Below are 25,900 nucleotides of genomic sequence, written 5' to 3'. Positions count from 1 at the left end.
CCTAGTAAAAGACTGGACTGCTCTTGCTCTTACTTGCCAAAGGTCTGTTCCTTGGGGAAAAAAATTGCTTTAGAGATTAGCAAAGAAGCATTGTAAAAGGAAATACATTATGTTGCTATTCAGTTTTAATAATATGAATGAAAATAAATAAATTTTAATAATATAAATGAGATTTACCTTCATATCAATACTACTTCTGACTAGAGTATACGCAAGATTATTTAAAGTGTTCTTTAAAACAAAGAAATGTTTTGTTTGTTTTCCCAAAACTATCCTGATTCTCTAGATCCACAAACTAGAAACCATCTCTCCGCTGAGCTCCCACAGCATTGGTCTATATCTGTCATACCCTACCGCTTTATCTTATCACACAACTCTCTGCAGTTAATAAATATTTGATAAATGAATAGAATTTACAAGTACCTATTATAGATCAGATAATTCTAATCTAATCTAATCAACCTAATCAACTAATTAAATCAGGCCACCTAAAGAACCTCTACTGACATTTTGCTAACTTAATATAAGGCTTTTTTCACACACTGAATTTAATAAAGTTACATTCAGTCACTCATATCCTATAATTTAAGTTTTCACTTACTTAAATGTACCTTGCAAAGTTTCAAATACTGAGGTATTACCATGTCGTTTTGGGTTCAATCCGAAAGGACTAAGGTAAAAGTCAATGAGGCAGGAATTACCCAATCTAAGGGTTGTGAGCAGGGCATTCAAGGGGAAGGAATGCATCTTTCCACTCCCTCACCTAAAAAATACCCCCAAGATATGCTCCTCCCGGAGGGACTGAGACTTCCTCTCACACAATGTCTGCTCCCCTCTGCTTCAATTCCTTTCAGATAATCTGAAAGTCAGCTCCTCAACAAAGGCACAGCTTTGCCCTTGTTGGACCTCCCAAAGTTTGCTCATATCTGAAACAAGGAAGTTTGCCTAGAAAATCTCAAAAGTTTTTTGTTTTTTTTTTAAGTAGGCTCCACACCCAGCATGGACCCTAGGATCAAGACCTGAGCTGAAATCAAGTGTGGGATGCTTAACTAACTGAGTCACCCAAGTGCCCCTCAAAGGTTTTTTAATGTAAATAACTCCACACTACTTACAGTGTGAAAATCAAATTTTATTTTGAAAAGCAGGTTCAATTTTGAAAAGCAGGTTAAAGAAACCCAGTGGTAAATCCTTTTGTGATACTGAAGAATCTTCATATTCCAACCACCCCCAACATAACTGTTAGATCATCTACATGAGACCAGTAATTCTCCTAAAGCAGGACACAGAGATTGGTATCAAGAGCTTCATCCAAAGCATTGACATTCCTGCCCCCCAGAGTCCCTCTGAAGAAGCCAGTCCTTAAATCCTTACTGAGGCAGAATTATGGGCTTAGAGGACCATGCTAAGGGCAAAAAGGTGGCCAGGAATGCATGCCAGGAAACACAGGACAGGGCCAGGTGACAGGCTCCAGTCCCTCTGGAGCCGGAGCCAGAACCTCCCAGTTTGCTTTACCCTCACAGACGGTGTAATTTCCAGCAGGGCTAAAAATCGCCAATGGCACACAGCCAGAGGGCAGGGCCAGGCTGGGTACACAAAAGCCAGCAATGAGCCAGAGAGGCTCCTGATTTAGAATCCAAGCAGAAAAGAAGAAGAGTGGTGGAGAGCCTCCCACAGAGGACTTATAAAGTAGCTGCCCTCTTTGGGTAAGATCCAGGTTGCCAATAGGAAATCTCTTACCTCCATGGGCCTCCTCACTTGTTCCATAGTCTTTCTCAGCAGCCTGATCTTTTTAGAAGGAGAGATCATGTGACTGGGACTCAAGGGACACCAGCTTATGATTTGGGAAACATCCCTCCTCTGTGGAGTCACCAGCTCACAGAGCAGAAATTTCCCATGGTACTTGTTTCCTCTCTCCCTAATACAAAATCCAAGTGATGAGACTAGTCCCAGAACCACCCAAGTCAAACTATAGTACAAAGATTGTTCTACATAGCTCAACATGCCTCAGAGATAAAGATTCCTTCAGTCCTTTCCTTACTCACTCATTCATTCAACCGCAGTTTTCTGACTGGCCACATGCTCCAAGCACTGGGCAGCAAGAATGCCTTGCAGAACTCTTAGCAGACACCCCTCTAGCAATTGCCCAAGAACCTCTCTAAAGTGGACCCTGCTGGTTCAGAATTTCTGACTGGAGATAACTGCTTTTAATGTTTATGCTATCAGAATGGGTTAGCTAAAATATTTAATTGCATAAATATGATTGTCAGTTGGAAAACTGAAGTAACTTGAAACTTCTGATTTTCTACTGATTAAAGCAGGTCCTCTTAGGATCTCAACTAGATAGTGCATACATGCATAAGTGAATTAACATGCGATTCCAAACTTAATGACTTCACAAAAATATTTTTTTCATGTAATTAAATCAGACAAGCCCTTCCCTCATGGGGCTCAGTCAATATGCTTCTACTGTATTGCTTTCCAAAAAATGAAGCCAGAATTCAATAAACTACTAAGCCACCACACTAACTCTGCTTTAACCTAACTGGCCAGCCTTACTTCCAAAACACCTCAAGCTATTTATGAACAGATTAGGACTTTTTATCCCCCTTAAATCAACAGAACATCCCACATTCTCTGGATTAGAGGAATGTCAGGACCTACAAGGGCCAGAGGACAGGACGCCGACCGTGAATAGCATGGTATCTCCCCTGGCCCTCCTCTTCCTTCCACCTCTTCACTGTGGGTATCCCTAGCTCCAGACTGCCACTTTTACTCTAGTCTTTCCCTCCTTGGAAAATCCATCTCGAAGAAATGCAAAGTGGAGATATGAGAAATGGAGTTTGAGGCCTGAATACCTGAGTCTGAGTCCTAATTGTACTCTCTGAGATTCAGTGTCCATATAAAAGAAGAAAAAAAATAATGCACAGCATACAGGACTGTGTTAGCCATGTCACTATACAATGGCCTTCATAAATTGCAGAGTGATCTTTAAATAATGTTGTGGCTATTGTTTTATTATGGTGATTACTACCCACTCCTACCTCTCCTCAAGCTCTACTCTCAGGTTCCAGTTGAGACCACTGCCACATACTCCTCTCCAGGGTCTGTCAAGACTACCAACAAGAAAGGGAGAACCAAGATAAGACCACCCCTCCCCTAAACATCTCAAGGGTGTCAAATCTAGAGTCCCACTCTTACTTATTGCCTCTACTTTAGAAGTACCTTTTCTTCTAAATGGGAATCCCCAATCTACAGAATACTTCCTTTTGGATGTACCTCTGGCCCTTCAAATTCAACTCCAAGAAAAAAACCTGTCTCCCCTTTCTAGAAGAGTGGTTCTCCTTTCCAGTTACCCCCTTTCCATCATGACGAGTAATTTTCCAACTTCACAGGACAGACACACACCTTGACATAATATAACTGTGGTTTTGGCCCACCCACCACCCTCAAGTCAGAATCTATTTCCTATTTTTTTTTAAGATTTTATTTTTCAAATAATCTCTACAACCAACATGGGGTTCGAACTTACAACCCTGAGATCAAGAGTCGCATGTTCTATCGACTGAGCTAGCCAGGTGCCCCTCTTTTTTAAATGCCTTTTTTTTTTCTGAATCAGAAAAGATAATTTCTGTTAACAATGTGTTGTATGATTTTTTTAAGATTTATTTTTATTGATTTAAGGGGGCTTGGGGCAAAGGGAGAGAATCTTCAAGCAGATTTCCCGTTGAGCACAGAGCCTGACACAGGACTTGGTCCCATGACCCATGAGAACATGACCTGAGCTGAAAACAAGAGTTGGGGCGCCTGGGTGGCTCAGTTGGTTAAGCCACTGCCTTCGGCTCAGGTCATGATCCTGGAGTCCCAGGATCGAGTCCCGCATCGGGCTCCCTGCTCGGCAGGGAGTCTGCTTCTCCCTCTGACCCTATCCCCTCTGATGTGCTCTCTCTCTCTCATTCTCTCTCTCTCAAATAAATAAAATAAAATCTTTAAAAAAAAAAACAAAAAACAAGAGTTGGACACTCAGCCGGCTGAGCCACCCAGGTGCCCCTGCTGTATGATTTTTTTAAATATATACACATAGCTATTGCTGTATTTATTTCAACTGAAACAGATTCATATGCTATTTTTTCATGTATATATTATAGCCATCTTTATGTGTCAATAATTATAGATTTACTTCATTTATCATTGTATGAATTTACCAGTTTATTTGGCCAATCCCCTATTGGTGGCCATTTTGATTGTTTTGTAAATTCTGCAGTGACAAATATCCTCATAAATATATCCTGTACATTGCCCTGGGGATAAATACCTAGAAGTCAGATTGCTGGTTTAAGAATGTGTGTACTTCAGGAGCATCTGGGTGGCTCAGTGAGTTAAGCATCTGGCTGGCTCAGGTCATGATGTCAGGCTCCTGGGACTGAGCCCTGCGTCAGGCTCCCCGCTCAGTGGGGAGTCTGCTTGTCCCTCTACTTCTCCCCCCACTCACGCGGTCTCTCTCAAATAAATAAATCTTAAAAAAAAAAGAGTATGTGTACTTCAAATTTGATACATATTGCCAAATAGAACTTCAGAGAGACTGTATTAATTTGAATTCCCAGAGTATGAGTTCCTGTTTCTTCAAACTCTCACCAGCAATAAATACTATTTTTAATATTTGTCAATCTATCAGTTGAAAAATGATGTCTCATTTCTATTTGTGTCTTCTAGATTATAAGGTAAATACCCTTTTTCTATGGGTTTTACAGGTCATTAGTATTTATTCTATGACTTTGGCCTATTTTCTTTTTGTTTTTGTTTTGCTATTGATTTATAAGAGCTTTGTGCACACTGAGGTATGTTGAAAAGTCTTTTTTTTTTTAAGATTTTATTTATTTATTTACTTGAGAGAGAGGGTGCAAGAAAAAACAGGAACAGTATGGAGGGACAGAGGGAGAAGGGGAAGCAAACTCCCCGCTGAGCAGGAAGCCCAATACAGGGCTCCATCCCAGGACCCCAAGATCATGACCTGAGCTGAAGGCAGCTGCTTAACCCACTGAGTCACCCAGGTGCCCCAAAAACTCCTCTGAACCAGTTTGTCATCTACTTTTTATGGTATTTGTTTTGCCTTTTTTTTTTTCTTTTAAGCTAATACATTGCACTTTTTCCTTTATAGTTCCTGCCTTGGGTGCCATACTAAAATAACTCTTTTCAGGGTACCTGGGTGGCTCAGTCGATTGGGCATCTTTCTTCGGCTTGGGTCATGGTCTCGGGGTCCTGGGACCAAGCCCCACGTTGGGTTCCCTGCTCAGGGGGGAGTCTGCTTCTTCCTTTCTCTCTGGCCCTCCCCCCTGCTCATGCTCTCTCAAATAAATAAAATCTTTAAAAAATAAAATAACTATTTTCAAGTACACTTATTACTTTAGTTTTTGTGTTAAAAAACTTTAATCCATCTAGAATATGTTTTGGTAGAAGGTGAGAGGGATTTTTTTTTAATGGTTAGACATTTACCCTAAACACTATCCTTTCCCACTAAAACCTAGATCTGTTTCTGGACTTTCTAATCAATTTTGAGCTCTGCTCACCAACAAAAATTCTTATTTCCAGGGCACCTGGGTGGCTCAGTTGGTTAAGCGTCTGCCTTCGGCTCATGTCATGATCCCAGGGTGCTGGGATGGAGCCCTGCATCAGGCTCCCTGCTCGGTGGGGAGCCTGCTTCTCCCTCTGTCTGCCACTCCCCCTGCTTGTGCTCTCTATCTCTTTGTCAAATAAATGAATTAAAAAAAAAAATCTTTAAAAGAATTCTTATTTCTAGTTGGATATTTTTTTTCATTGCCCACAACAGGTTTTATGTAGACTGCTACCTATATACACAATGTTGTCCTTGCCTGGAACATCGTCTTATCTTCCCTCCACAGATCCTTCAAAGCAAAACCATTCCTGAGGTAAGAAGTAGTAAATGCTCGGGTACCTGGGGGGCTAAGTTGGCAGAGTGTGCAACTCCGTATCTCAGGATCATGAGTTCAAGCCCCACATTGGGTATAGAGCTTACTTAAAAAAAAGAAAAGAGAAAAAGTAGTAAATGCTATTTAAAACAAGAAATGTGGGCATGTGGGTGGCTCAGTTGGTTAAGCATCTGTCTTTGGCTCAGGTCATGATTCCCAAGTCCTGCGCTGGGCTCCCTGCTCAGCTGGGAGCCTGCTTCTCCTTCTCCCTATGCCCCTCCTCCCTGCTTGTACACTTGCTCTCTCTCTCTCTCCCCCCCAAATAAAAATCTTAAAAAATAAAAATAAAAAGATAAAAATAAAACAAGAAATGCCTTTCTAAAAAAAATTTTTATTTACTTATTTATTTTAGAGAGAGAGAAAACATGGGCAGGAGGGGCAGAGGTAGAGAGAGAGAGAATTTCAAGTAGACTCCACATTGAGCTTGGAGCCTGACATGGGGCTCAGTCTCACAACCCTGAGCTCATGACCCTGAGATCATGACCAAGAGTCAGATATTTAACCGACTGCACCACCCAGGCGCCCCAAACAAGAAATGCTTTCAAAGGAGATAAATAATGTAAAAGAACACATCAGAGCTTCTACAAATACTTTGTGTGGCTAAAGAAGAGGATGAACTTTTTACTCAGCAGACCCATTCCAGTGGGCTTTGGACATACGGAGGGAAGTCTGGAAGAGAGGAGAATTCAATTGCTTCGCATAATAGAGTAAGAAGTATCTGGAATGCTTAGTGGCAATAGAGTTAGGAAGATTTAAGAGGAAAGATATGATTATAAGAGGCCAAAGCCATACACATGGGTGATATGAATAATGATGAAATCCTAATGGAGAGGTAGACAAAAATACTTTAAGGGACAGTGATAGCCAGTATTAGAATTTAAGTTGCTTGCTTTGTGGCAATGTAAAACACTCTACATTACCCTAAATCTTTAATAAAGTCTGCTATGCACACAAAGGCTTTACCTGGGAGATATCTGAGTTCTACATCTGGGTGAATATGGATGGAAACAGGAACAGCATGCTTGAGATGGTAAGGCCATCTATAATCTGAACTAATTTAGTGGAAGCAAGAGCTCAAAATTAGAATGACCATAAATACATGAGCTCCCAGGAATTTGAAGAATCTGGGTGAAGGAATCAGACTCTCTATAAGCTGTAGAATGACACTTTGAGCCAAATTTTTAAGGGAAAAGACGGTTCCAGCTAACTAATGCGATACATTAGGATACTCAATCCTCAGAAGCTTTTAAAAAGGACCAAACTACATAAGGTTCAGTGGTAATTCACAGAAGAAACCAGTGGAGGAGGTGTCAATTACACATGCTCCTGTAGAGGTGTTCTGGTCCCTACCCTACTTAGTGTGTCCTTGGTCAACTCTCATCTCTTCCATGAAGCTTTCTCTCAAGGTTTCAGCTCTCAGATGATTCTTTTCCAAAACTTCCATTTTACCTAGAATCTGAACCTCAGTGTAACCTTTAATTGTTTTTTTCCTATTTGTTAACTTCTCTATTGAATTCAACTATAGATGCCTTGTAGACAAGAACCCCAATAAAAGAGAGAGAGAGAGAGTGTGTCCACATGCACAAGCAAGGGAGGGTGGGAGGGAGGGACATTCTAAACATCTTACATTACACTCAGAGCCTACTTAATTCCTGGTGGGGAAATAGTGGAAGAGAGTGATGCAGAAGCAAGTTTACTAATGACCCTGGATAGTGATACTCCTACGAACAAAGAAGGAGGAATAGGAATAGGAAGGAACAGAAGAAGAGGGGGAAGAGGATGGCATAATGAAAAATAGAATTTGGCTTGAGACATGCTGAGTTTGAAATACCTAAGAGCCACCCAGGTTATGATGGTAATAGTGTTTGGCCATCATGAATCTGGAATGCAGAAGAGAGATTTAGGTTGGAGAGGGAGATTTAATTAAGAGTTTCTGACGTATCAGTGGTAGCTAAAACCATAAGCACAGGTGATATCACCCAGGGATAGTATATAGACAGAGGAGAGGAGGAGGCTAAGGATAGAATCTTGGGAAATGTCTTCACGTAGGAAGGCTGTTGGGGAAAACAAGCCTTCTACAGTTATATGAAGTTACAGTTAACACATCTATATAGTTATGTGCCAACTAATACTTATAATAGATGAACCAAATAACTGGCTCTATCAAAGACCTCTAAATGCCCATTTCAAGCCCTCTTTCGATCTTCCTGTAAGTGAGCTCACTCCCTGATCTTCAGTTAAAACTGGAGCATTTCATAGGAAGTGGCAGGAATGGACATGGGCCCTGGACCAAGGCCCCTGTGGTGGGGCCTGTGGGTAGGAGGATGCTAATTACTGGATGAACATCATACCTAAGGGCAGGATCAAAGCTAAGCCTTTGCGTATAGTTTGTTTCATGATTAGCTCATCCAACTGAGTTAAAGTTGGCCAACCAAAGATCTCACTCATGACAGTAAAGGCACATACATACATCAGGGTCTCAAAAGGACCTAAAATTTCTTAATCAGGAGTCTTAAGAGATTTCTGTCTGCTTCAAGTGGTCTTTTCCTGGCTGTCCTGGTTGAGAATGGCATACAGAGGAAGCAGCTAATTTCCTCTTTGGTTACCACCTCTGCCAGCTGGAGCTCCTGGCACTTGGTCACCTACCCTGCCAGATTTAAATGATCTCCACCTGCAAGACTGCCCTGCCTACAGTGCATGGGTTTATCTCCACTGAAGGGTTGAAAAAAATAATAGTCTGGACTACCCATGAGCTATAAAAGAGGGATTTCACAGGCAAAGCAGAAAATTTACAATGCCATAATCATTCCGTAAGAATGAGCTCCATCCCACTTGGCACTGATCCCATATGTGAAGTCGAAATCCTGAACTAGCAGTGAGACTTGAGACTGATGCTGAGATGAATACTCCCAAAGTGAGAAGGAAGGGGTGCTCAGGAGAGCTAGAGAAATCCTGGAAGAGGTAAAACCTGGGGAAAGCAGCCTCAGAAGCTGATGATGGCATCATCCCATTCACTACTTCCTGTTTTAACTGGAGGAAGGAGGAAGATCTGAATGGGGGAGAAAGAATGTAGAATCCCTACCTCTTCCCCACCTTAGAGCTACACTCCAGATCAGAGCTGTCCTTATGCAGACAACACACAGTTAGGTAATCAAACACATGATGTGATTCCAGCAGAAAGACGTAAATACTAGGTGCTCAGTAGGCATTTATTGAATGAAGAGACCAAGAGAGATTTCCTACCCCCAAATAGTGTTTTTTCACTGACTGTGACATTACCTTCACCTGGAATTCCTCCATTTGATGTCCATTCCTTTAGGATAAAGCCGCATATTTTCCAAAACTGTGCTCTACCAAACACCATATTCTGTGAGATCTTAATATTCCTTCAAAAAAAAAATGGTTCTTTAGTTAAATAAGTTTGGAAAATGTTATACTCTCTCCCTTTTGAAGCTTTATAAATGCATATTAAAAGCTGTCTTTGAGGCAGAGGCAGTTGGAGAACTACCATGAAATTCAGGACAGGGCCCAACTAAGCTAAAAAGCTTGTTCCAGAAGTACAGCTGAGCAGACTAGCATGACATCCAATTAGCCCAAAGAGTAGAAGGCAGAGTTCAGGATAGTCAACAACTGGGAGATCTGTGCATGGGCAAGACTCTATCCACAGAAGCCTAGATGCAAGAAAAGTCTCTAGTAGGGGCAATGGCGGAGCAGGGGAGTCTCTAGTATCAGAAGGGAACTGGCCTGAGAGAGGCTGGAAAGCAAAAACCCCAGCCTCTGGTGAGGGGTTGACAGCAGAGTTATAGTCCTAGACAAGGCTAGAGGGTCCAGGCAGGGCAATTGGACAGAGCTTGATCCTCTTATGAAAAAGCCAAAATAAATGTGAGATGGAGGAGAGGCAGAGAGTAATGGACAGAGCTGTCACTCACAGTACAGTACACCTACCCAGGAGACCCCCTGCTGGGGGCATTGGCTCCAAAATCCTGGTGATCAGCAGATCTAGCTACATCACTAGATCTTCTGTATGGGGCTATGATGGTTGGGGAGAGATGAAGGGGTATATTACGTCCAGAAACTCTACAGAGTTGTGTTAATTCCACTAAGGAGAGAGGTCCAGACCCTGTCAAACTTCAGGAGGTGAGGGGTGGAGACCATTCCTAGAATAGCCTTCTAGGGAAATGTGCTGGAAGGACCCCAGAGGCCTGAATGGAAACCAAAAGTCTGAGCTAAAACAAAATGCTCTAGACTTAAGGTAGGAACGTGGACAGAGTAGAAGTTCAAGCCTGAAGTGAAGGGCATCCATGAACCCAACTGTGAGGAGCTGGAAAAGGCACTGAGATTTGAGTTGCTTCTGTCAAAGACTTCCCCAGGAGTCTTTGTGAATTCTCTGTGAGAATTCAGATCACAAAGGCTGTTGGAAAGCAGTGCTAGATGAATGATGAAGAACAGTCAACTAGAAAGGCTCTCTTTGCAGGAATTCAGGCCAAAAAAGTTGTAGATCTGAATCACAGATGCTATTCGGGCAGCCTCTGGATTAGCTATTTTGGCTCCAGAAAGTTAGTGGACAAGAGGGAACCGTACCTTTGCGTGGACACCCCAAATGCTTTGTCATTGCTTTTGACATGGCATATTTTGCTTTCTGGTTAAGCCCTATCTCAGCACAGCACATTGGGAAATCAAAACCAGAAGTTGCCTGCGACCAGCAGCCTCTGAGGAAGTGCCCTGCCCATGTTGTCATCAGCAACCTCTTTTGCGCCACCATTTTACATCACTTCTGGGAAGCTGCCTCCCACTTCCTAAGATCTGTGCCGGTCTTGTCTGAGGACATCACAGCAAACCACAGACCCAAAGGTCCTGCACTCCTTGTTACATTCTGCCTGTCAGCTGTTCTCCAGACAACATCATGCCTGAATACCCAGCATGCTCATGGGAAGTCTCTCCACCCAACACGCCCTCTTGGAATCATCCCCATCAGCCTCCATCCCCATCACCCTCAGCTGCTTGTCTTCTCAGTCAAAACTGTAAAGAACACAAACTGTTTCTTTAGGGACCCAACTTCTCTTTTCAGGGCCTTTATCTCAAACTCAATAGTTTCTCCTTCCTGTCCCTTTGACTAGGGCAGAGTGCCCTTTCTTCTCTGTCCCTTAGTTCAGTTCTCAGAAATCAATCACATACACTCATTCACACCTCCACTCACATGACCAAAATGCTTCACAATCAGACCCCTTCCTGGAGTCTCTTCATTTTTAATAGGGTCTTGAAGACTTAAATCAAGGGAAGTAAATTTCACTTGTGGAATTCCAAGCACTAGCAAAGAGCTGAAGCAAGTCTTTGAGGGGCAGCACACATTCTCGGTGCCCCTCAAATTATACCACTTGACAGTCCAGCCTTGTCTCTTCTTATTCCATCACCTGACACACTCAAGCTGTCTCCTCTGCCAGCCCAGAAGCCAGGCTCCCCTGGACCTGGGCCAGCACCCAATGCCATCTGGTCTCCCTTAGAAAGGCAAAAGAGAGACACCTCTTGTTTACTCAGTCATAATTCACTATAATAGTCACGTAACAGGTGTCACCAGCTCCAGAACATACAGTAAGGGCACACCACACCCTCACCTCTGCCCCCATCATGGCTTACTCCTTGGGACATATCAACAAATTTTATTTGGAGAATAGGACAGGGACTCTTAAGCAGTAAACCAGAGTTACCAGTGGTGTTTTGACACTTGTGGATTACACTGCAATGAAAACTCAGAGGTAAAGAACAAAGGCTTTTTTTAAATCCTCCCCTACAGCCAACTGGTATCCTTCCCACATATGTTGTTGCAGCATCTCTATATATAGAACCTAGCATTCTATAAACAGGTTGCTCTGGCTAAACACGTCTCAACGAGTAAAACTGTGAGGTAGAGAAAGATGTCATCTCTCCATCTTCTCTCCTTTCCCTAAATCTTGTCAGAGACAGAAGAGCTCTGTGAAAACAGCATGGGTTTTGGAACTGGACAGACCTGAGGAGAAATAAATCCTAGCTCAGCCTTTTATTAGCTGTCTGACCTTGGACAAGTTACATAACTTCTTTGACTTTCAGCTTGCCCATGTGCAAAAGTGAAAATGATACTTCATTGGTTTGCATTATGATAATTAAATAAGAAAATATATGAAAAGCATCTAATATATGTCTGGTTCTCCAGGGATAGGAGTTTGTTCTCCCCTATTTGGCTCATCATGCACATTGGTGCCCTAATGTTACTCTCTGGCTGTCCAAGGCCAAGGTGTGTGCCCCACACAAACCTAACCCTCTTTTCCTAAACCCTACTGAAATTCCCATCCCTTAGAATAACTGATCTAGGGCTGCCTGGGTGGCTCCATCGGTTAAGCGTCCGACTCTTAATTTCAGCTCTGGTCATGATCTCTGAGTCCTGGGATCAAGCCCCACATGAGGCTCCCTGCTGAGCAGGGAGTCTGCTTGTCTCCCTCCCCCTACTCATGCACACTCTCTCTCAATAAATAAATCTTTAAAAAAAAAAGAATAAATAAATAAAAACAAAAAAAAAAAAGAACTGATCTAATTACAACACCACTAAAAGGAAAGCAATTCTGATGAAATAAATTCAAGTAAAATGTAGATGATATTAATCTTATATTAATTCTGTGGGGGAGGGGAAGGATTTCTACATTAAAAAGAAGAGCTAGAGGAGTGCCTGGCTGGCTCAGTGCACATGCAACTCTTGATCTCAGGGTTGTGAGTTTGAGCTCCACACTGGGTACAGAAATTACTTAACAAAAACCTTTAAAAAGTTTTTAAATTAGGGGTTCCTGGGTGGCTCAGTCGGTTAAGCGTTGGACTCTTGATTTCGGCTCAGGTCATGATCTCAGGGTGGTGAGATGGAGCCCCACGCTGGACTCTGTGCTCAATGTAGAATCTACTTGACATTTTCTCTCTCCCTCTCTCTTGCCTCTCCCCTCACTCACTCTCACTAAATAAATAAAATCTTGGGGCGCCTCCGTGGCTCGGTCATTAAGCGTCTGCCCTCAGCTCAGGTCATGATCCCAGAGTCCTGGGATCGAGCCCCGCATCAGGCTCCCTGCTCAGCAGGAAGCCTGCTTCTCCCTTTCCCACTCCCCCTACTTTTGTTCCTGCTTTTGCTCTCTCTCTCTCTCTCTGTCAAATAAATAAATATTTTTTAAAAATAAATAAAATCTTTAAAAAATTGTTAAAAAGAACTAGAAATTCAAATGAAAGAAATGACATCTAATGATGAGGCTCCCCTAGATCACAGGGGACCAATGTCAGCCTCTCTCTCTACAAGCATGGCCCACATCACTCTCTGTGCTGAAGATGAACCATCAGAGGTATAGGACAGCATCTGATTGCCAAATATCACACCTAAAATCAACAGGTCCAGAAAGGAACTTGGGAGCCTTGGCTATCGCTTCTGCTCTGGCCAACACACACCCCTTCCTTAGCCAAGAAGTTACAGTGGTGCTTTTTTCCTGGGAGGTTTCCAACACTATTTTAAGCTCTTTGAAATGAAACAGCAACAGATTTGATTACAGTCACAGCTTTGGAATAGCCTGTAGAAGGCCTGGGCTCTACACTTCCAGAATACCTTGCTTCTCTGGTTTCAACAAAGCCAGATTAATACAGATGGCAGAGTGGGACTACGTCTTGACTTCTCAGTGATCCAGGAAGAAGGACCAAAGGAACATTTCTGGTCTGGACATACAGGATCACAGGAGCAGATTATTACAACTAAAAATGGCCCAAGTGTAATCACTTGGCACAATGTGCTATGCTGACTATAAATCACAATTCAGCATGGAAGTTCTCTGAGGTACTCTTTAGCAGTGTGCATGTTCTACTTGACTTTCTTGGCAAACCCCCAGGGAACCTGGGGCATTTAGGCTTGGCTGGGGTCTCAGGAGCCAGACACCCCTATGGGGTGAAAGGAACTGGCTGGCAACTTTAGCAGATGAAATGAAGAGGAAATGAAGGTGAAGTCCGAGGGGAGGAAAGGACTGGTCCAGGCAGGATTATCCCAAAGCATGTGCTTAGAGAACTGGCAAAGAAGAGACAGTAATAGCAAATGTTTTAAATTCTATTTATCTAATTAGTCACCATGGTAAAAAACAGAATTTTGCTGGATTTTCCTTATACTTCACTGGATTTCCTTATACTGATTTTGTGTTTAATATTGTTTTTTGAAATACATACTGAGGGCTGAAAATATGAGGGACATCATAATCTTTCTATTGCTTAGGCCTCTGAAGTTCTTAATCTGGTCCTTGGCTTTATCAAGAAGCAAGAAAAACCAGGATTCCAAAGCTTCAAGGTCAATATTCAATTCTTCATTCAATAAACACTTCTTGAGGAGCTAGAGAAGTGTCAGGTCTTTGCTCAGTCCTGGGATACAGCGGCAAACAAAACAAATATGGTTCCTGAGTTCCTGGAGCTCAGTCTAGTGAGAGTTAAGAATAAAAGCAGGAGGGGTGCCTAGGTGGCTCACTCGTTAAGAGTCTGCTTTTGGCTCAGGTCATGATCCCAGCGTCCTGGGATGGAGCCCCACATCGGGCTCCCTGCTCAGTGGGAAGCCTGCTTCTCCCTCTCCCACTCCCCCTGCTTGTGTTCCCTCTCTCGCTGTGTCTTTGTCAAATAAATAAAATCTTAAAAAAAAGAAGAGCAGGATTGGGGTGCCTGGGTAGCTTAGTGGGTTGAGTGTCTGACTCCTGGTTTCAGCTCAGGTCACCACCTCAGGGTTGTGGGATTGAACCCCACCTCAGGCTCAGCGTTCAGCGCAGTCTGCTTGTCCCTCTCCCTCTTCTCCTCCCCCTGCTCATGCTTTCTCTCGTGCTCTCTCTCAAAAAAATAAGTAAAAAAAAAAAAAAAAAAGAGTAAGAGCAGGATCCAAAGCAAAAAGTTCATATTGGAAAGAAGGCAAGATTCTGCAGCCAGCAATGGGATGCAAAGGGAAGAGATCCCTTCTGGGATGCCAGCAAAAGAGGCCATGGGCAAACAAGAAGCTGTTCAGGGGGATGGGCTGGGTCAGATAACATCCTTATCCCCCCACTCACTTTGGCAGAGAAGAGAGCCACTGTGGTGTGTTGGGCTTATCAAGAACAGGTGACCAGGGCCCTCAGAGTCAATGCAGTCATGATGCTGCTCCTTCTCTGCTCACAGCCATGAACTGTGATATGTGTGACGTGAGCTGTGTGTGACATCCTGAAGCTCCAAAAACAACCACGACTTGAGTTGTCTACTGACAGAAATTCTAGGAAGTATAGCAGGCCAAAAATGGGAAACATAAAAATAATTGCCAGAAGAAGCTAAGTGACCCTCCCCACAACCGTTACCCACATTTCTCTGACATTGCATGGAAATGAAAAATAAAAGCCTGATTTCACCTGGAAGAGTGGGGTCATGAAGCAATCTGCTGAAATGATCAGATTACAGCCAGAAGCCTCTGAGAGGAGTTTCTGCTTTAGGGCATGAAATGGGCAAGAATGGGGAAAGGCTGTGGCCTGCTGTGTTAGGGAAGGAGCCATTCCAACAGCTCAGTCCCAGCACTACCAGAAGGTGTGACAGCCATGGTGAAGGTGCCGAGCTGACAACTGCAACATCAGGAACTTCAGAGTAAGTGCACAGCCAGCAGAGCAGTGGCCTAGACAGATCTCAAAGTATCTGATCTCTCTGGGCCTGTTTCCTTATCTGAAAATGGAGGTAATAAAAGAGTATGTGTTGGTTTCTCAGGGCTGCTATAACAAACACTACAAAGTGGGTGACTTCAAACAAAAGACATTTATTCTCTCACAGTTCTGCAGGCTAGAAGTCCAAAATCAAGGTTTCAGCAGAGCCATGCTCTCTGTGAAGGCTCCAGGGAAGAATCTTTCTTTGCCTCTTCCAGCTTCTGGTAGTTGCCAGTAATTCTTGACATTCCTTGGTTTGCGGCAGCACAACTCCAATCTCTGCTTCCATCTTCACACAGATGTCTTCCCTCTTTGTATCTCCCTCTTCATATAAGAACACCAGTCACTGGATTAGGGCCCAACCTGATCCACTATGACTTCATCTTAACTTGATTACATCTACAAGGATCCTATTTCCAAATAAGATCACATTCATAGGTTCTGGGTGGACATGAAATTTGGGGAGGACACTATTCAACCTAGTACAGAGCACCAATCTCATAAAAACCTCATATAAGTAAGGTGCTTGGAACAGCTGCTGGCACAAAGCATATGCCATGTAAGAGTCAGCTACCCTTCTTTGACATCTTTGGCAAATGACAGCTGCCATGGGATATATGAACACTCCGTCATATAGGAATCACTCTCCCTCCATCTTGAATTAGAGGGAAGAAACTAGATGGGACAAGAGTTCCAAAAAAGAGCTGATGAGGGCACAGGTAGAACACAATGTGTTCATTACCATTCGATACCCCCTCATCAATACCCTACCAATACTCTCAGGCTGGAGTGAGGAAATATCCACTATAATCACTTCATTTGTTTTTTAAGAACACAAAACTTGGGGTGCCTGGGTGGCTCAGTCGGTTAAGCATCTGCCTTCAGCTCAGGTCATGGTCCCAAGGTCCTGGGATCAAGCCCCGCACTGGGCTCCCTGCTTGGCGGGAAGCCTGCTTCTCCCTCTCCCACTCCCCCTGCTTATGTTCCCTCTTTTGCTGTTTCTCTCTCTGTCAAATAAATCTTTAAAAAAAAAAGAACACAGAACTTATCATTCCAAACTAACAATGGCCCCTTCAAAGCAGTCCTCAAACTAAGATCCATTTAGAAGAAGCCTCCAGAGAAGAGCCAGCAGAGAAGCTACCCTAGTGAATGCAGCAGTTTCACTGCTTAGTCAAACCGTGAGTTCTGATCCCAAACTGCTTTACATAGCATATTCATCCCATAGCTTAGCAACTGAATGACTGAGTCCAAACACGAAATTCATTCTCTGAAATGGAGACCTCCTATCTCGAGGATATCTTACTTTCAGATTAGGGGAGGGGAGAAAAGATTAAAGGCTCCTGGTCTTTCTTCTTTAATAAATAGGTCTGGGACAGTACACAAATGGAAAGAAATAGAGCCAGATCTCATCTGCTATCTTCATATCAAAATAAATTCCAGAAGGATCAAAGATTTAAAGATTAAATTTAAAGATTTAAAAGCACGCATGCGTGTGCCCACACACACCAAGTACTCAAAGAGAATGAATAACTATTTTTTATATTTTTGAGGTAAGGAGATATGCCTGTTCTAAATACTGGCCTAGCAGCAGGAAAAACCGTAAAAAAAAAAAAAGATTTTGACTACCTAAAAATGTAAAACTTCCCAAGAAAAAAAAACTGCATAAACACAGTCAAAAGACAAATGACAAACTAGGAACATTTCTGCTATATTATAGTCAACACTTTACCTCTTACAAGTCATTAAGAAAATATTACTGGGAAAATATGCAAAAGACATGAGTAAGTGCGGCGCCTGGGTGGCTCAGTCGGTTAAGCGTCTGCCTTCAGCTCAGGTCATGATCCTGGGGTCCCAGGATCGAGCCCTGCATCAGGCTCCCTGCTCCGCTAGAAGCCTGCTTCTCCCTCTCCCACTCCCCCTGCTTGTGTTCCCTCTCTCGCTGTCTCTTTCTCTGTCAAAAAGTAAATAAAATCTTAAAAAAAAAAGACATGAATAAGTGACTCAAAAAATATACCAAAACACATTTGAAAAGATGTTCAATCTTTTAATATAAAAAAAATTATTAAGTCATACTTATTGAGTGACATGTCTCCATTACTATTTGAAGCATTTTATTTAAATTAATTGACTTATTCTTCCTGAAACAGGTGTTATCATTATGCTTACCTTATCAAAGATGAAACTGAGAAAGAGAAATTAAATGACTTACCCAAGGCCACACAGTTACGGCTGAGTCAGAATTCAGGCCCCCGTAGGCTGGCTCCAGAGTCACATACCGTATCACATCACATCTATCAGAGTCACACTCTCAACTACCATATTATAGTGACAAGACCACTTTTCACCTGTCAGATGGGAAAGATGAAAAACATACAACCCAGTATTACTGACAGTGTAGGCACTCTCATGTGCTATTGGTAGAAGTTAACATTCTTAAGGGTAGTTGGTTCCATGAATCAACATTTTAAATGTGGGGGCACCTGGGTGGCTCAGTTGTTACACATCTGCCTTCGGCTTGGGTCATGATCCCAGGGTGCTGGGATCGAGCCCCGCACTGGGCTCCCTGCTCAGTGGGAAGCCTGCTTCTCCCTCTGCCACTCCCCATGCTTATGTTCCCTCTCTTGCTGTGTCTCTGTCAAATAAATAAATAAAATCTTAAAAAAAAAAAATTTAAATGTGCATATCCTTTAACTGATCCATTCTATTTCTTAGAATTTATCCTAAGGAGATAAGTAGACAAGTGTACAAAGATTATATACAGGGTGTTTATCACAGAACGTACATAATAACAAAAATACTGCAAATAGGGGCACCTGGCTGGCTCAGTCAATAGAGTATGCAACTCTTGATCTCAGGGTCCTGAGTGTGAGCCCCACACTGGGTGCAGAGATCACTTAAAAAAAAAATACTGCAAATAAAAAGTCCAACAAATACACCAAAAGTCCAACAAGTTCGTTCATTCAACAAATATTTACTGAATACCAACCAGGAACTGTCCTACGTAACAGCTAGAAAGCAGTGAATAAAAAAAGAAGAAAAAGAAATCTGTCTTCATGGAGCTTACATTCTAATGGAAGGTATTGGGCAATAAACAAATAAGAAAAGTATACAGTATATCAAGGGGTGTTAAATGCTAGAGAAAAATAAAGGAGAGAAGGTAGACAGGAAAGAAAGGGGGTTTGCTACAATTTTAAGTAAGGGAGTCAGGGAAAGCCCCATAGATAAGAGATAAGATGAACAGATTAAATATTAAAATATAAGGGCGCCTGGGTGGCTCAGTTGGTTAGGCGACTGCCTTCGGCTCAGGTCATGATCCTGGAGTCCTGGGATCGAGTCCCACATCAGGCTCCCTGCTCGGCAGGGAGTCTGCTTCTCCCTCTGACCCTCTTCCCTCTCGTGCTTTCTATCTCTCGTTCTCTCTCTCTCTCAAATAAAATCTTAAAAATAAATAAATAAATAAATAAAAAATAAAAAGCATTGTGATACATCCTCACATTAAAATATAATTTAGCCATTTATTCTACATTTATTTACATAAGGAGTCTACAACAAACTACAAAATGAGAGAAGATTCTCACCACACACACAAAAAACAGGGAACTATGTCAGGTGATGGATGTGTTAACCATATTGTGATAATAATTTAAAAATATGTATGTGTTTCAAATCATCATATTGTACACCCTAAACTTACACAATGTTATATGCCAATTATATCTCAGTAAAGCGGGGGAAAAGGTGAAAAAAGATTACAAAATGGTATAAAGAAAAAAACAGTATTATGGTATGATTCCATTGATATGAAATTACATGTGTATACATGCTTATGCCTTAAATGGGATAGAGGAACAACACAGGAAGAATTTGATAATACCAACCAAGGGTCCGGGCTGACTGCAGACCAGTGGTGCCAGTAGCCTTTATTTGTTCTCCACCGTGTTCATCCTTTTCCCCACACCTACACTTTCATCTATTTATTTCTTGGGGGGGAGGGGCAGAGGGAGAGAGAGAGCAAATCCCAAACAGGCTCCACACCCCGAGATCAAGACCTGGGCTAAAATCAAAAGTCAGATGCTTGGGGTGCCTGGGTGGCTCAGATGGTTAAGCCTCTGCCTTCAGCTCAGGTCATGACCCCAGGGTCCTGGGATCCAGTCCCACATCGGGCTCCCTGCTCTGCTGGAAGCCTGCTTCTCCCTCTCCCATTCCCCTGCTTGTGTTCCCTCTCTCGCTGTCTCTCTCCGTCAAAAAATAAATAAAATCTTAAAAAAAAAAAAAGTCAGATCCCAATCAAGTGAGCCACCCCCTACACTTTGTTCCAGAAAGGATGTAAGGACCAAAAATCCACCTACCCCTACAAGTTCTTTAACTCTCCCCTTCCTTCCTCACCCTTCTCCCTCCTCTTTCCAGATGCCAGGCCAGTGATAGTGCAAAAAGGATAAAAGCTTAAGATCAAGGCAAGCTGAAGGGGCCTAAGAAGAATGGAGGGAAACCTCCATACACCTGGATGGGATTCCTTATTTCAGCACATGGGAAACAGATCCTAGGACACACACTTCCTCCTTGCAGATCTATAAGATTTGAAGCAAAGCTGGGACGCTTAGATGGCCCAGATGGTTGGGCGTCTGCCTTCAGCTTGGGTCTTGATCTCCAGGTACTGGGATTGAGTCTCATGTCCCATTGTCGGGCTCCAGCTAGGCAGGGGGTCTGCTTCTCCATCTCCCTCTGCCTCTCCTCCTACTACTTGTGCTCTCTCTCTCAAATGAATAAAATCTTAAAAAAAAAAAAAAAAAAAGATTTGAAGCAAGGCTATCTGATTCAGATTCCCTGTTTCATCTTCTAAACCCCAAATGCCTTGCAGGGCAGCCAGAGGTAAGACTGACTCTCAAAGGGAAGTGACTAGCCACAGCAGTCCAGAGCTCTGCCCCTGGCACACAAGTGCCTACATCTTCCTAGGAGAAGAAATGACACAGAGCTGAGCCCATTTTACTCCCTACTTTATCCCTTCCTCCATAGCTACACCCCACAATCTATCCTGGCTAAGTTAAACTCATGTCCAATCCCATACACTCAACACCTTGCATGACTACCCTAGAGATTCACAGCCTTCCCTACTGAAATGCTCAAGCCTAGGTCCCTACCAAGAATGTTGCCCAAGGTGACGTTTTCAGTCTGGGGTAAGGTTTTGAGTAACCTGGTGAACAGGGCCCAGATATACTTGCTGTCAGATATGTGGAAGCCAATTACACTTCTTGCCTGAACATAAAGCCACCAATAAGGAATTGGCAAATTCCCAAAGGTGGAATCCATGTTTTTATCCCCTATTTAGCCTGAGAGTAGGAGGCATGTGAACAGAGGCTGGGGACCTTAACAGTTTCAAAATATTTCTCACATACTCTCTGTCACCTCTTGGATACCAACAATATACAAGGCCCAGTGTTAAGAGTTTTCACATACTCTCACCAAAAACGACAAATCACTTTAATCAAACATTCCTACCACATGCTACTAAGTTTAGGAAGTCTATGGCACATACAGGTCCAGTTGCCCTGCTGACAGTTGAATACCCAAGCTTGAAATTAGGAACAGGTCAGAAATCTGAGATTCTCCTCAGGGATACAAAACAGAAGTCTCATTACACACCATTAGGTCAACAGCCTTCATACCCCATTCCAGCTTGTGCTCTTTCCTGGGCTTTCAGCAGGGAACACACACACACACACACACACACACACACACACACACACACACACACACACACACACACACACACACACACACACACACACACACACACACACACACACACACACACACACACACACACACACACACGAAATCCTCCAACACACTGAGTCTACAAGTGGAAGAAATTCTTTACTAGTAAAGAGAACAAGTCAGAGAAAATCCAAAAGCAATCATCTCTTTGACAGAGGAGCCTCTTTCTTTCTCTCTCCACCTCTCTCTTTTCTTCCTTGAATATGTAGTTACTGAGCAACTTCTATTATGCTTGTCACTATAAGATATAATAAGATATGCCTCCCACCTTCAACAATTTACTCCATTTGAATATTATGCAGCCATCAAAAGGAATGAGATCTTGCCATTTGCAACGACGTGGATGGAACTGGAGGGTGTTATGCTGAGTAAAATAAGTCAATCAGAGAAAGACATGTATCATATGACCTCACTGATATGAGGAATTCTTAATCTCAGGAAACAAACTGAGGGTTGCTGGAGTGGTGGGGGGGTGAGAGGAATGGGGTGGCTGGGTGATAGACAGTGGGGAGGCTATGTGCCATGGTGAGCACTGTGAATTGTGCAAGACTGTTGAATCACAGATCTGTACCTCTGAAACAAATAATGCAATATATGTTAAGAAAAAAAAAAGAGGAAGAAAATAGCAGGAGGGAAAGAATGAAGGGGAGTAAATCGGAGGGGGAGACAAACCATGAGAGATGATGGACTCTGAAAAACAAACTGAGGGTTCTAGAAGGGAGGGGCGTTGGGGGATGGGTTAGCCTGGTGATGGGTATTAAAGAGGGCACGTTCTGCATGGAGCACTGGGTGTTATGTACAAACAATGAATCATGGAACACTACATCAAAAACTAATGATGTAATGTATGGTGATTAACATAACAATAAAAACTTAAAGGAAAAAAAAAGAATTTACTCCATTTGGAAAGACAAAATCAACACACAGGAAACAGACTATAAAAGGGGGACTCCAAGATTTCTAGTGCATGAACAGGAAGTAGAGACAAATAGTGGGTATCCTGACATACACAGGTATCTTCAATTTCAAACACAATCTCCTCTTTTTTTGTTCCATTCTCAGTAGAGATGTGTTTTACTTCAAGAAAAATGTCATACACAAAAGTCCAAATATATTAAGTTAGGGATCATTCACTAGACAAAAAGGACCTTCCTTCTTCCTCTTTCCTGTGAAGTTTAGAGATACAACTTGATGCTTCCCCAGCCCATCCCTGTTGATACACACACCACACCACACCACACACACACACACACACACACACACACACACACACACACACACACACATTTACATTCAACTTTTCAGGATATTTATAGGGTAAAGCAAAGTACTTAAAACATTATAAAACTTGGGGTGTATGGGTGGTTCAGTCAGTTAAGCATCCAACTCTTGATTGCAGTTCACGTCATTATCTCAGGGTCATGAGACTGAACCCCACATTGGGCCCTCCGTGCTCAGTGGGGAATCAGCTAGAGATTCTCTCCCTCTCCCTCTGGTCCTCCCCCCACTTTCTCTCTGTCTCTCATACATGCACATTCTCTCAAATAAATACATCTTTAAAAACAAAACAAAAACAAAACAAACAAGAGGTAATCTGGGTACAATAAGTAGATAGAATCCTCCCCCCTTTTCACACAAATACTAATACTAGCATGCCACAAACACTATTCTGCACTTTGCCTTAGTTTCCTCTTAATAACGGATCTTAGAGATTGTTCCATATCAGGGTGTGTGTGTGTACCTGCCTGTATGTCTCATTCTTTTTAACAGCAACATAATATGGCAATATTTACTACAATTTATTCAACTAGTATCTTTTTTTTTTAAGATTTTATTTATTTCTCAGAGAGAGAGAGAACACAAGCAGGGAGAGTGGGAGAGGGAGAAGCAGGCTCCCTGCTGAGCAGGGAGCCCGAAGCGACACGGGGCTCGATCCCAGGACCCTGGGATCATGACCCGAACCAAAAGCAGATACTTAACGACTGAGCCACCCATGCATCCCTATTCAACTAGTATCTTAATATATAGTAAGATGTATTTTTAAGCAAAATGTGTTAAAGACTATGCATACCAATTTTGCATATTTTTTCCCTCAACAAAAACGTTCAGATTTAACTCTTTATATATCCTCCAAGCAACTACTAATGATCATTGATACTTGCTTTGGTTTGAATTTAATAGTGTTTCATCTTATTTCTACCAGGATATATGTTGACTGTGTCATAGTCACCAAAGATGATCAAGAAAACACATGAAATACATACTGTCCTCTGAATATTCTGGCTACCCTTTATTCTATCATCCTTATAAACGGCTTAATAGTATACCTTTTACTGTGTTTAACTCTCAAGAAGTATAAGACAAATAAATAAACCATACACACACACACACACACAAACACACATACTTTCATTACCCAAACAAAAAAACATCTCTTTCATTTCAGTGTCTCTGGGTCTGCTATTTGGTTTCTTTTAGATCACAGCAAGGTAGAATGAGTGAGGGCTCTACAGACACATTGGGGTTGGAATCTCAGTTCTGCCATTTACAAGTTAATCCACCTTTTAGAGCTTCTGGCTTATCATCCATAAACCAAGGGCAATACCGTCTATCTCTTACATAGATGAAATCACTAGAAGGCAAGAAGTCCATTCGAGAGAACCAAAAGCTGCCTCTACTGAACTAGCACTGCTTGGGGAAGTCAAAGACTTGCTTAGAGAAGTGGAAAAAGACAAAAAAATCTGACCAGCTGATGAGAGAAAGGGTGCTTCCAGCAGAGGCAACACCACATGCAAAGGGTGAGAGCTGTGCAGGGCCACAAAGCACCCACACAGCTACTAACAAGAAGGTGAAGAGTAATTTATAGTCAACAAATACTCCCTGAGTGCCTCTAGGCACTGAATATATAACCATGAGCAGGAACTTCCCTACCTTCATGGAACTTATAATCTAATAGGAGAGAAAGACAAACTAGTAAAAAGCAGTAAGTGGTCTAATGGAAACAAATGAGGTATGAAGATAAAAAGTAACATGGAGTTGCTCTGTATAGAGTGGCCAGAAAAGACTAAGAGGAAATAATGTTTAACTGATACTTAAAAGTAAGGGACAGTTAATGAGGTGAAGAGCAGGGTAAAGAGTGTTTTAGGCAGAGGCTAGAGCACTACAAAGGCTCTGAAACCAGAGAATAGAAGAAGAGATCAAGGAACTACGAGCAGGTAAGGGTGCCACAGGAGATGAGAGAAGGGCTTGGGATGACCTGAGAAAAAGACAGGGACCAGATTTTCCTCAATCCTATAGACCACAATTTGGGCCAAATTGTGTAAGACTGTGTATTCCAACCTACGATATTTGGACTTCATCATACAGGTTAACAGGAATGCAACAGAGGACTTGAAAAGGAGAGACAAGGTTGGGTTGTCTTATAGGAGGACAATGGCAGCTGTGTATAGGATGGGCACAACAGAGAGTGAAGACAGCTTGGGAACCAAATAAAGACCGCCTACACTAAGACAGGGTCAATGTGCACAGGAAGAGAGGCACCCTAGAGAAAATCTGCAGTGCAACCGGCAGCCTTCAGGGTCCATGATCTAGCCTGTTTCCTGAGTCCAAAGTTAAAGCTTCCTGTAAATCCCAGAGGTGCTAACCTGCCATGGGTTAATCATTAAGGCCTTCTACACCTCATCTGGCTCTGCATCTACTGTGGCAACGAGATGAGATGCTGGTACATAGAGACAGTTATCCATTATTCCCACTGGATGACAGACTAAGTTTCCTAGGACCTTTAAATCCAAATAAAGGGTTCAAAACCCTTTTCTTCCCCTTTAGGGATGGGAGGTCAGCAGAATCATCTGTCAGTGTCTCCAAATATGGTCTGCAGATGATGACTGTAGTCAAAGTCATCTGGGAGGCCAATCAAAATGCAGATTCCTGATCACCACCTTGTACCTACTGAATCAGAAAAGCTAGGGAGTAGAGGTCGGAAATACGCGTTTTACTTTATTTTTTTCTTTTTTTAAGTAAGGTCTACACCCAACGTGGGGCTCAAACTCATAACCCCAAGATCAAGAGTCACATGCTCTTCTGACTTAGCCAGCCAGGCACCCCCAGGAATCTGCATTTTATTTTTTTTATTTGACAGAGAGAGACACAGCGAGAGATGGAACACAAGCAGGGGGAGTGGGAGAGGGAGAAGCAGGCTTCCCGCTGAGCAGGGAGCCCAATGCGGGGCTCGATTCCAGGACCCTGGGACCATGATCTGAGCCGAAGGCAGATGCTTAATGACTGAGCCACCCAGGTGCCCCAGGAATCTGCATTTTAAATAAGTATCCAGCACGCTCCTCTTTTGCCCCCATGGGTATTTCTGATGCATTAAAGCTTCAAAATCACAGTTATACAAACAGGATTAATGGAGAAGGCCCTCCATGTAGTTGGCTGGCAATGTCAAAATTAGGGGACTATGTA

General features: G+C 42.6%; 1 protein-coding gene and 1 long non-coding RNA gene across 19 annotated transcripts in view; one reads left to right on the top strand and one right to left on the bottom strand.

The window, feature by feature from the left end:
* The window catches only part of ASPRV1 (aspartic peptidase retroviral like 1), a 107,192-nt gene that overhangs the window by 58,943 nt on the left and 22,349 nt on the right, over positions 1 to 25,900 (bottom strand). For 11 of the 18 annotated variants that reach the window (XM_088026478.1, XM_088026482.1, XM_088026483.1 and 8 more), the window contains exon 1: positions 9,264 to 9,370. The gene's annotated coding sequence lies outside the window, so the exon portion shown is untranslated. Of the gene's footprint in view, positions 1 to 9,263; positions 9,371 to 15,052; positions 15,687 to 15,789; positions 15,989 to 17,873; positions 18,010 to 25,900 lie in introns of those variants that run through there. The other 7 variants (XM_088026486.1, XM_088026479.1, XM_088026491.1 and 4 more) reach the window with 5 other exon arrangements.
* LOC114218906 (uncharacterized) lies at positions 4,978 to 12,408 on the top strand. Its single transcript, XR_003611267.2, has 3 exons — positions 4,978 to 5,094; positions 5,825 to 5,924; positions 10,633 to 12,408. It is a non-coding gene; the product is annotated as an uncharacterized LOC114218906 (long non-coding RNA).

Source organism: Eumetopias jubatus, unplaced genomic scaffold (genome assembly GCF_037043125.1).
Source record: "Eumetopias jubatus isolate StellerSeaLion01/CBP00866 unplaced genomic scaffold, mEumJub1_p1.0 scaffold_9, whole genome shotgun sequence".
NCBI lineage: Eukaryota > Metazoa > Chordata > Mammalia > Carnivora > Otariidae > Eumetopias > Eumetopias jubatus.
Note: the sequence above shows the minus strand (reverse complement) of the source record. Positions and strands in the feature narration are given on the sequence as shown.